This window comes from Enhydra lutris, unplaced genomic scaffold, assembly GCF_002288905.1.
Source record: "Enhydra lutris kenyoni isolate GAN:26980312 unplaced genomic scaffold, ASM228890v2 scaffoldscaffold26, whole genome shotgun sequence".
NCBI classification, from domain to species: Eukaryota; Metazoa; Chordata; class Mammalia; order Carnivora; family Mustelidae; genus Enhydra; species Enhydra lutris.
Window position 1 is genome coordinate 118042 of NW_019154110.1, and position 9387 is coordinate 127428.

Sequence of the window (9387 nt, forward strand, 5' to 3'; positions counted from 1 at the left end):
GGGCTCACAGATGAGGCCTCAAGCCCCCACCTTCCTTCAAAATGGTAGGTCAGGGATTGGTAAGTTTCCCCAATGTTGGCTGGCAGGCTGGGAGCCCAGTTTTGCTCCAGGACTGGGCTTGATTTGTGTCTCCCATTCCACACTAGTCTTGCACTGGTGTCACCTGGAAGGAAGTGCAACACCAGCTACTTCTCCAGGAAGCTATTGGCTCAGCCGAGCCTCTGCCTCTTGGGCCCCAAGGAAGTGGGCTGTGATGTGGAGGAAAATGGCTTGTTGCACGGTGCAGCTCTTTTACGCCTAATTAATCGCTGGGCATGGGATGAGGGGGTCTTGTTGGCAAGACTGCTCTGGGCTGTGCTGACCAGGGAGGCGGGACCACTAGGAGGAGAGGCCAGGACACCCCCGTCCCCACAGGCGGCCTTTCTGGCAGTGCTGCAGCCATCTGATCTGGACCTCTTCTTGGTCAGGTGCCTGGGGATGTGACTGAAGGGAGGGGCACTCGGGGCTCCCGACACAAGGTGGTTCGTTGTGCTGGCTCCAGTGGTCCCCGACAGGGTGCTCTGGTGTGGGCGGCTCCCTGTATTTGGGCCCAGGCTTGCACTGGAGCCCTGCAGGCCGCTTGGGGCCCTGCTCATTCGTGCTGTGATACTGAGAGCCCCAAAGCTGGAGCACAGATCTGCAACATCATCTCCTCTCCCCAAACCTGGGGGTGCTGCTGAAAGCCCCAGGCTGATGGGGGCCAGCATTGTGCTGCCACCTGGGGGGTGGGGCTGCTGTCTGTTGGGCCCAGCATGGGACACGGCACCAGGCACCTGGGGGGCAGATGCCAAGCCAGGGGCAGCGGCCGCTCCAGGAGCGAGTACAGCAGAGGAGGTAGCTGAACTTGGCTGGGCACTGGCACGGGTGTCCCGGGAGGCAGATGCGGGTAAGGGAACCACATAACCCGCCTGGGTGCCACTGCCCAAGGACAGCTGGGCTAGAGCTGTGCTCAGGGCCTGGAGTGGGTCTGGAGCCTGAGCTGCCGGCTGTCCATGTGGGGGAGAGCTGTGAAGGGTGCTAGCTCCGGGCCACTGCCCACCAACAGCTCTGAGTGGGGCGTGGGCAGTGGATCCCGGGTTGCCACTACCCCCAGGCAGCACAGGCAGCCCTGGGGGGACTGTGACTGAGGCCATGCTGCCCCTGGGCAGCATCGAGAGGGCCTGGGTAGATGCAAAGTTGCTCCCACTGCAGCCAGGGTGAGACCCCAAGAGGAGAGGCTGGGAAGAAGGGGAGCAGTCCATGGAGGTGACCTGGGTGTCAGAGGCTGGCAGGGGAGCAGCCACTGCAGCAGACAGGGCCAAGGCACTGGATGGCCGAGTTGGGCCACAGCTGCAGGTGGCCTCTGTGTCCCCTCGAAGAGCATCTTGGATGCGCTGGAGAGCAGCTCTCTTTTCCCGGTCCAGGTCCTCAGCAGTCGCTCAAAACCCCAGCTCAGGGGGTGACGGCAGCCTCAGAGGCTCCCCCCGCCTGTGTGGCAGCAGACAAACCTTGCGTTTCTGGGGCCTGGAACAGTCAGCTGGAGATAAGCAGTTCCTCTGCGTTGCCTTCTGCCCAGTGGTGGTATCAGCATCCTTTTCCAGCTGGTTCTTCTTCTGACAAAGTGCAGGCACTCTGGCAGGACACAAGGGGCTCTCTTGGCTGACTTTTTTGGGGGGCCTCTGGGGCCGCGAGGCCTGACTTGTGGCCAGACCCCTCCTCCTCTGCACCGGATGGCAGCCCATGGTGGAACTGTAGGAACTTGTTATGGCATTTCGAGTGGGGCAGGAGCACCTATGGGAGCTGGGGGACTTTTTATTGCATGGGTCTTCTGAGCTCTCTTCCCGGGGGAGGGCTCTCAGCAGAGGCCCAGGCCTGGGCACAAAGGAAGAGAGGCCTCTGTGGACCCCCAGGGGCCTAAATGCGCCCTGTGTGGCCCCAGCGCCTTTAGGGTCCTTTCTGTGAGTCTCTAGCTGGGCCATCCCTTTGCCGCTCTCTCTGGGGTCTCTGCACACCCTCTCCCCTGTGGAGACATCGTGGACATTCCTGGGTGCTGAGGGCCCCAGCCTGGTGATGACCTGCTTCTGTAGCACACAGGGGGTGACCATGTCCACGATGGACTTGCAGCGGCGATGGCAGGACACAAGCGATCCGGGTGCTGACAGCATCGCCCTCAGCCGGCAGCCCCACCTGCATATGGAGGCGAGGAGCCCCAGAAGAAAGCGCAGGGTCTCCAGGATCACAGAGTACCTTCTGCAAGTTGCTGGGACTGAGAGCGGTTGCCAACTCACGGGGTACTTGGAGGACCGCCTGCGAGTGGACCCCGGGGCGTGGACCGCCGGACGAGCCCTGGGTGCCAAGAGTAGTCTGTGGCCACAGTGAACCGGGTGGGGGCGGACCAGCCCTCCTGGCAGGTGCGGACCCCACAGAGCCCGGGGCTGGGGGGAGGGGCGTGGCCTGCTCAAGGAGGTGCCCATAGAGCAGTTGGGTAAGGCCAGATGCTAAGGATAACGAACTAGGCTCGCAGTGCTCTCCTTCAGCTGCCAAGTCGCGGCAGAAGGCCTAGAGCACAATGAGGGGCCTGTTGCCAGGACACAGCTTTGGAACCTGGAACCTTAGGAATGAGCGCGTGTGCAGGAACCCCGGTGCACATGCACAGCTTCTGTTGGACCACCACCCAGTGCATGAATCAGGACTGCAGAGGCACCGTGGAGGGGTCGACTCCCTCGTTCCCCACCCTCAGGGATTCACAGATCTCTCGGGCTTGAAGGCTGAACTGAGGAAGAGGAATGGGGGTGCAGTGGGTGCCAGCCATCTCCCCTGGCTGGGCCCCAAGCCCTCAGGGACAGAAGCTCGTCACATAGCCGTGCCCCTGAGGACCCGTCAGGCGGGCATTGCAGGGCTGCATGCATCCTCTCTTCCCTCGGCAAGTGCCTGCAGTGCCTTCTTCTCTGGGTGTCAGGCCCTTTGTTTCTGGGTGACATCCCGGACAGTGGGCTCATGGTGTTGTGCGACTCTGGCCTCTAGGAGACGCTCTGAAGACCTTTAGGGTTCTTTCCCCATTTTGATTAATCAAGCAACAGAGTGAAGGTCCAAGTGGGCTTTCCGTCTTGCCTTTTGTCCACCATTCTTGTTCCAGTGCCCTTGGCTTGCCCTTGCCATGCTCTTCGTGTACACTTGGCACACCCATGTCTGGGGTTACATCTATAGCTGAGTCTCTCCTCTACTCTCCCTGAAGATCCCACGGACTGGATTCCATTCACAGAAATTTCCTTACTTTCTGACAGCACCCAGTGTGGCGTCTCCTTGGACAATCCCCACAAGCACCCACTGAAATCTAAAGGGCAATCATTTCTGGTAACACCCTCTCACGGAGACCCCAGCGGTCCTCTGGCGCGTGTGGGTCCACACAGCAACGGGTGGTAAGCCCCCCGGCCAGCTACAGCTGCGATCCTGGTGGTCTCTGGGCTTTTCTCTCTTGCTGCTGCTGCCACTCAGAACGGAATTCTCACCACTGACTGCGGCAACTGCCGTGCCAAGTTCTTCATGTCTGTTCATCCCTATCCAGTCCTCAGAGGCACTTTAAGAAGGAGGGAGTCTTCTTTTCCCTGTTCCGTAGTTGGGGACGCTGAGACACGCAGATGATTCACCGCCTGTCCCAGGTCACCCAGCTGGTAGGCCGGTGCCAGCCTGAGTCCATGCTGAGAGCTGGGTCCTAGAGGCTTGCAGGCCTGGCTAGAACTCAGGCCCTGACCTTCCCTCATCCGTATAGGTCTTAGAGCTTGCTGGAGAAGGGTGGTAAGGGGGAGAAGGTGCTGAGCAATCCCCACACTGGGACTGGGGCCTGAACAGGGCCCGTTCCCTGTACCCTGGCCCTGACCCCGACAGCTACATTTGCAGTGTGGCCCATAGGCCAGGTGGACCCCTGTCCACCACAGGGCCCCCTTTTGCCACTCTCCCTGGAAGTACGGCTTGGGCTTTAAGGATGCTGGCCTGAGCATTCAAGAAAGGTGGCCTGGGGGCTGAGAGATGACGCTGACTGCCCTGGACACAGTGGCAGGTAGATGGGAAAGATGGGGCAGCAAGCAGACAGAGAAGCAGAGAAGGGACAGCACTGCAGGAGGTGGGAGGGGAGAGGAACAGAGGGGACTGACAACACACACACGCACACGCACAAACAGAGACACAGGGCAGATAGGAAAGAGGGGAGGAGCAGCGACCCAGGGATACAGTGAGGCCATCTAGATCCTGCCCTTCCTCCTGCCTGCATGTCAGGTCCCCAGTGGGCAGGTCATCCCCTCATGTCCTAGTCAGTCTCTTCCTCATCTGCATAGCAGTTTGGTGGGACCCTGTTCCTGATTGCATGAGTGGGTGTCATCTACGGTCCCCTGTGTCCAGGGCTGGCCTAGTACCAGAGCTTTCATCTGCTCAGGGCCCAACCCACCAGGGGCACACAGAGAAACTTTAAGCAACGACCACTCCCGAGGCCACAGACACGCTGCTGGGGGCTCAGGAGGCTGAAAACTTGGCCTGAGAAGAGAATTTCTCTCCCTGGTTCTTTGCTGCTGAAAATGATCCCCCCCAGGTCAGGAGCCAGCTGTTTTCTTGGATAGTCTGTGGCCATGGAGCAGCAGGATGACCCCCCACCCTGTATGGGAAGCCTGGGAGGTGGGTTTCTGAAATCCTGAACTGTAATCCCATCGGTAATAGTCCAACAGTTTGCTTTGACCAAAGATCCTCTGTATTTGAACATGCTTTCCAATTGTTCAGTAATGGGAGTCCCAACCTAACATGGCTCACATATTTTTATATGTGGGTATAGATTTTTATCTATCTGTAGAGAAAAATGGCAAAATTCTTTGTTTTTAGAAGTTATTTCTCATACCTGAATTCATCTCTACACCCAGGGTGGGACTCAAACTCACAACCCTGAGACCAAGCATCACACACTCCACCAAATGAGCCATCTGGGCAGCTCGTCATTTTAGAGGTTATTTCTAAAATTCTGCCTTAAAATTTTTTAAAGATTGAGCACAAGCAGGGGGGAGGGACTGAGGCAGAGGGAGAAGCAGACTCTCCTTTGAGCAGCGAGCCCAATGCAGGACTCCATTCCAGGATGCCGGCCTCATGACCTGAGAAGGCAGATGCTTAACACACTGAACCAGTCGGGTGTCCTGAAAATTCTGCTTTGAAATGTAACCTGGGCAATTATCAATTTATTTATTTTATTAATAGTTTTCTTCTTATTATTAATTTTTAATATTTTATTTCTAAATTAAATTAAAATTTTCTTTTATTAATTTTATTTTTAAATTTATTTATTTTATAATTCATATTTATTATTTATTTAATTAAAATTTAGATTTATTTATTTAAGATTTATTTATTTTTTATTTATTTTTTATTTATTTATTTAAGATTTTTGAAATTTATTTAACACAGAGAGAGATAGAGGTCACAAGTAGGCAAAGAGACAGGCAGAGGGATATGGGGTAGCAGGCTCGCTGCTGCACAGACAGCCCAATGTGGGGCTTGATCCCAGAATCCTGGGATCACAACCTGAGCCAAAGGCAGAGGATTAACCCACTGAGCCACCCAGGTGCCCTAGATTCATTAACAAGTTATGTTACAATAAAAAGTTCACCCTTTAAAATAAATTTAAATAAATAAATAAATAAATAAATAAATAAAAGTTCACCTTTTAGAGTGCAGTCTGGAGGATAGTTTGATTTTTTTGGTGGGGGGAGCTGTTGGGGCCTTGGAAAATGACAGGGTCCTTATGGAGCTCAGTCTGAAGTTGCTGTACCAGTTAACAATGGACAGGATCCGATCGTAGAACTTAATGTTACTCTATTATCACCTGTGACAATATAGCTGAAATGGAGAAAAACATCTGTTTGGGAACAAACAGTAGTAAGTACCATCTCCTGAACAGCTCATTTTGTGTCCGGCTCTGGACTCCAGGTGTTGTACAAATTTCACTTTAATACTGTCCTACGAGGCTGATTTTACAGTTGCTCCACTTTATATCTGGGGAACTAAGGCTCAGAGAAGTTGAGAAATTTGCTCAAGGCCTGGGGTGGCCAGATTTAGCAAATAAAAAATGCAGAATGCCCAATGAAATTTGAATTTCAGTGAAACAAGCAGTAATCTTTCAGTAGAAGTATGTCCCAAATACTGCTGGGGACCAACTCACACACGGCAGCCCCATCAGGCCCTGTGGCTAGACTGTGCAGGGACCCAGGTGTGCCTAATGGAAAGCACATGCTCTGTCTCACTCTCCTCTCCCCGCCCTCTACCATCAGCCACGTGCAGTGGCAGTGGGCATTGATTGACATTCTCTGCCACAAGACCACAGAGGACACCAGAGTCCGTCCACCAGCCCTCTGAAATCACACAGCTTGGCAAAAGCACACAATCCACTTTACAGGAGGGCACTGCTCTCAGAGCCATATAAAACCCTGTCCAGTGATCACAGCCAAAGGCAGTGTCCTGTGACATAATGGCTTTTATTTCCAGTTCTCAGATCCATCCCAAATGGTTTTTTTTTTTTAAAGCTTCTGGCATAAGTCTAATCACGGTGGGGGGGGTCAGGATTGGGGATGGATTTCCTCTTATAGATGCAAAGTAATTAAATGCAGTTTCTGATTAATAAGCTAGGCAGGTGGGCAGAGTAATTGGTGAGAACATCTTTCACTGCCCTCTGCTGGAAAGAAATGGCAAAACAGGCCAAGTGTTTTCAAGATCCTTGGTGGGCTCCCTGGTCCTGGCTGGTTTTATTTACCATGGAGAGAGGGGAGAACAGGCCTGGTCTTCACTGGGCCCTAGCCCCCCAACTCATTAAAGGCTGATTCATCATCAGCTGCAATTCTTCTACTGTATTTTCCACACCCCTGAGTGAGGACAATTTGCATTTCTCTTTGTAAAGACATGCCAGGACCTCACCACTCTATTAAAAGAAATGGAAAAAAAAAGTAGGGCTTTTGGAAAGCAGATGGCACAGTGACTCCAAACACTTATGCATGGTCCCTGTCATAAGGCAGAGTCCTCCATCCCTGTCGGGAACTTCTCAAGCACACTAATAACGACGATTTCATCTAGAGCTCCCCTGTGCCAGACAAGGTGCTAGAGTTTTACGTGGCTTGTCTCACAAAAATTCTCATAAGAGAGAATCTCTGAGGGAGAGTGTTGTCATGCCCATTTAGCACGTGGAAAAATGGAGGCTCAGCCAAGTTAAGTCTCTTGCCCCGAGTCATTCAGCAAGGAAGGGATATGTCTGGAATGTGAACCCCTTTCTGTCTGAGACTAAGGCCTTTAATGACCCTCTCTGAGCCCCCACAGCCTCTTCAGCCAGCAAACTTTATAAAGTTCTGTTGTATTTCATCTTTTCATAATGGGTAAGTTTTGTTTTGTAATCAGAAGAAACAATATAGTTATTTATGTCATTTCTTTAAAATTAAAGTACATAACATTTAGGGTTAAAATGATACTAATTAGTGTGGAAGGAAAAAACCAAGTTTTTGTTTCACCAACGCAAAGGGGTTCTTTAAAAGTAATACATGGCCATGATTTAAAAAAAAAAAAAAAAAGGCAAATCAGGGAGGAGTCAAGATGACAGAGAAGTAGCAGGCTGAGACAACATCAGATAGCAGGAGATCAGCAAGATAGCTTAGCAAACCATCCCAAACACCTACAAATCTAACAGGAGACCAAATAAAAGAAGAGCAGCAATTCTAGAAACAGAAAATTGACCACTTTCTGAAAGCTAGGACCAGCGGAGAAGTGAATCCAAAGCAACGGGAAGATAGACCACGGGGGGAGGGGCCGGCTCCCAGCAAGAAGCAGAGCAATGGAGCACAAAATCAGAACTTTTAAAAGTCTGCTCCACTGGGTGACATCGCTCCAGAGTCTAAGCCGGGGTGAAGCCCATGCCAGGAGAGCGTGGCCTCAGGTCCCTCAGGCTCACAGAAGGATCGGGGCTGTCTGAGTGTTGCAGAGCTCATAGGTATTAGAGTGGGGAAGCTGGCTACAGAGATGGAGTTGAGGAGCGAGCTCTCAGCTCGGGGTTACCTTATTGTGATCCGTGGCACAGGCCACTGCTCTGTGAGCAGGGACCCCACAAGGTCTGGGGAAATCCCCCTGGAAGAACTCAGGGATCTGCAGGGTTCAGAGATTCCAGGCAGGCTGTTCGGGTTGGAGGCCAGGGAGACGGGAGTGATTCAGCGTTTTTCTCTGAAGGCACACTGAGGAGTAGGGCCCCAAGCTCTCGGCTCCTCTGGGCCAGAGATTGGGAGGCCGCCATTTTCATTCCTGACCTCTGGAACTCTATGGAAAGCTTTCAGGGATAGTGAACCTGAGCGGATTACTTAGCCTGGCCCCTGGTAAGGGTGGTGCATTTCCACCTTGGGCAAAGACACTTGAGAATCACTATACTATGCCCTTCCCCCAGAAGGTCAACCAGAAATCCAGCCAAGACCAAGTTCATGTACCAAGAGAACAGCGGAATTCCAGAGGAGGAGAAAGCAAAGTATGGAATTCATGGCTTTCTCCCCATGATTCTTTAGTCTTGCAAAGTTAATAAATTTTTTAATTTTATTTTTTTTTCTTCTGCTAAATTTTTAAAATTTTACCCTTTCCTCTTTTAACATTTTTAACTAGTTTCTTAACAGTACCTTTCATAAAAAAATTTTTTTGGAACCTTCATTATTAAAGTCATATTTTATCCTTCATTGTATCTAACTTTATTTTTTGTTTACACATAGGCTTTTCTTCTTCTAATAAAAATTTGGGTTACAACTTCTTCTAATAGACCAAAATACACCCTAAATCTAGCACAGGGCTTTGTTATAGTCTCCAGCCTGAGCAAATTGTCTCCAACTTATTTTTCTTTATTCTCCCAACAAATTTATCCTTATAAACAACTTTTATAGAAATTTAAAAATTTTTCATCTTTATAATCATATTCCATCCCTTAAGGTGTTTACCCTTATATGGTAAATATGGGTCTGCCCATATAAGGTGTTTACCCTTATATGTTTTTCATTCTTTAGAATTTTGGTAGGTAGTTTCTTCTAAGAGACCAAAATACTCCCAAAATTAAGTGGGTGACCCTGTTCTATTCAACAGTATAATATATATATTTTTTATTTATTTGTTTACTTTTTAAATTTTTTTTTCTGAACTTCTTTTTACCTCCTTTCCTCCCCCCATGATTTGGGGTCTCTTCTGATTTGGTTAAAGCACATTTTCCTGAGGTCTTTGCCACCCTTTTAGTATTTTATTCACTCCTTCATATATTCTTATCTAGATAAAATGACAAGGCGGAAAAACTCACCACAAAAAAAAAAAAAAAAAAAAAAAAAAAAAAAAAAA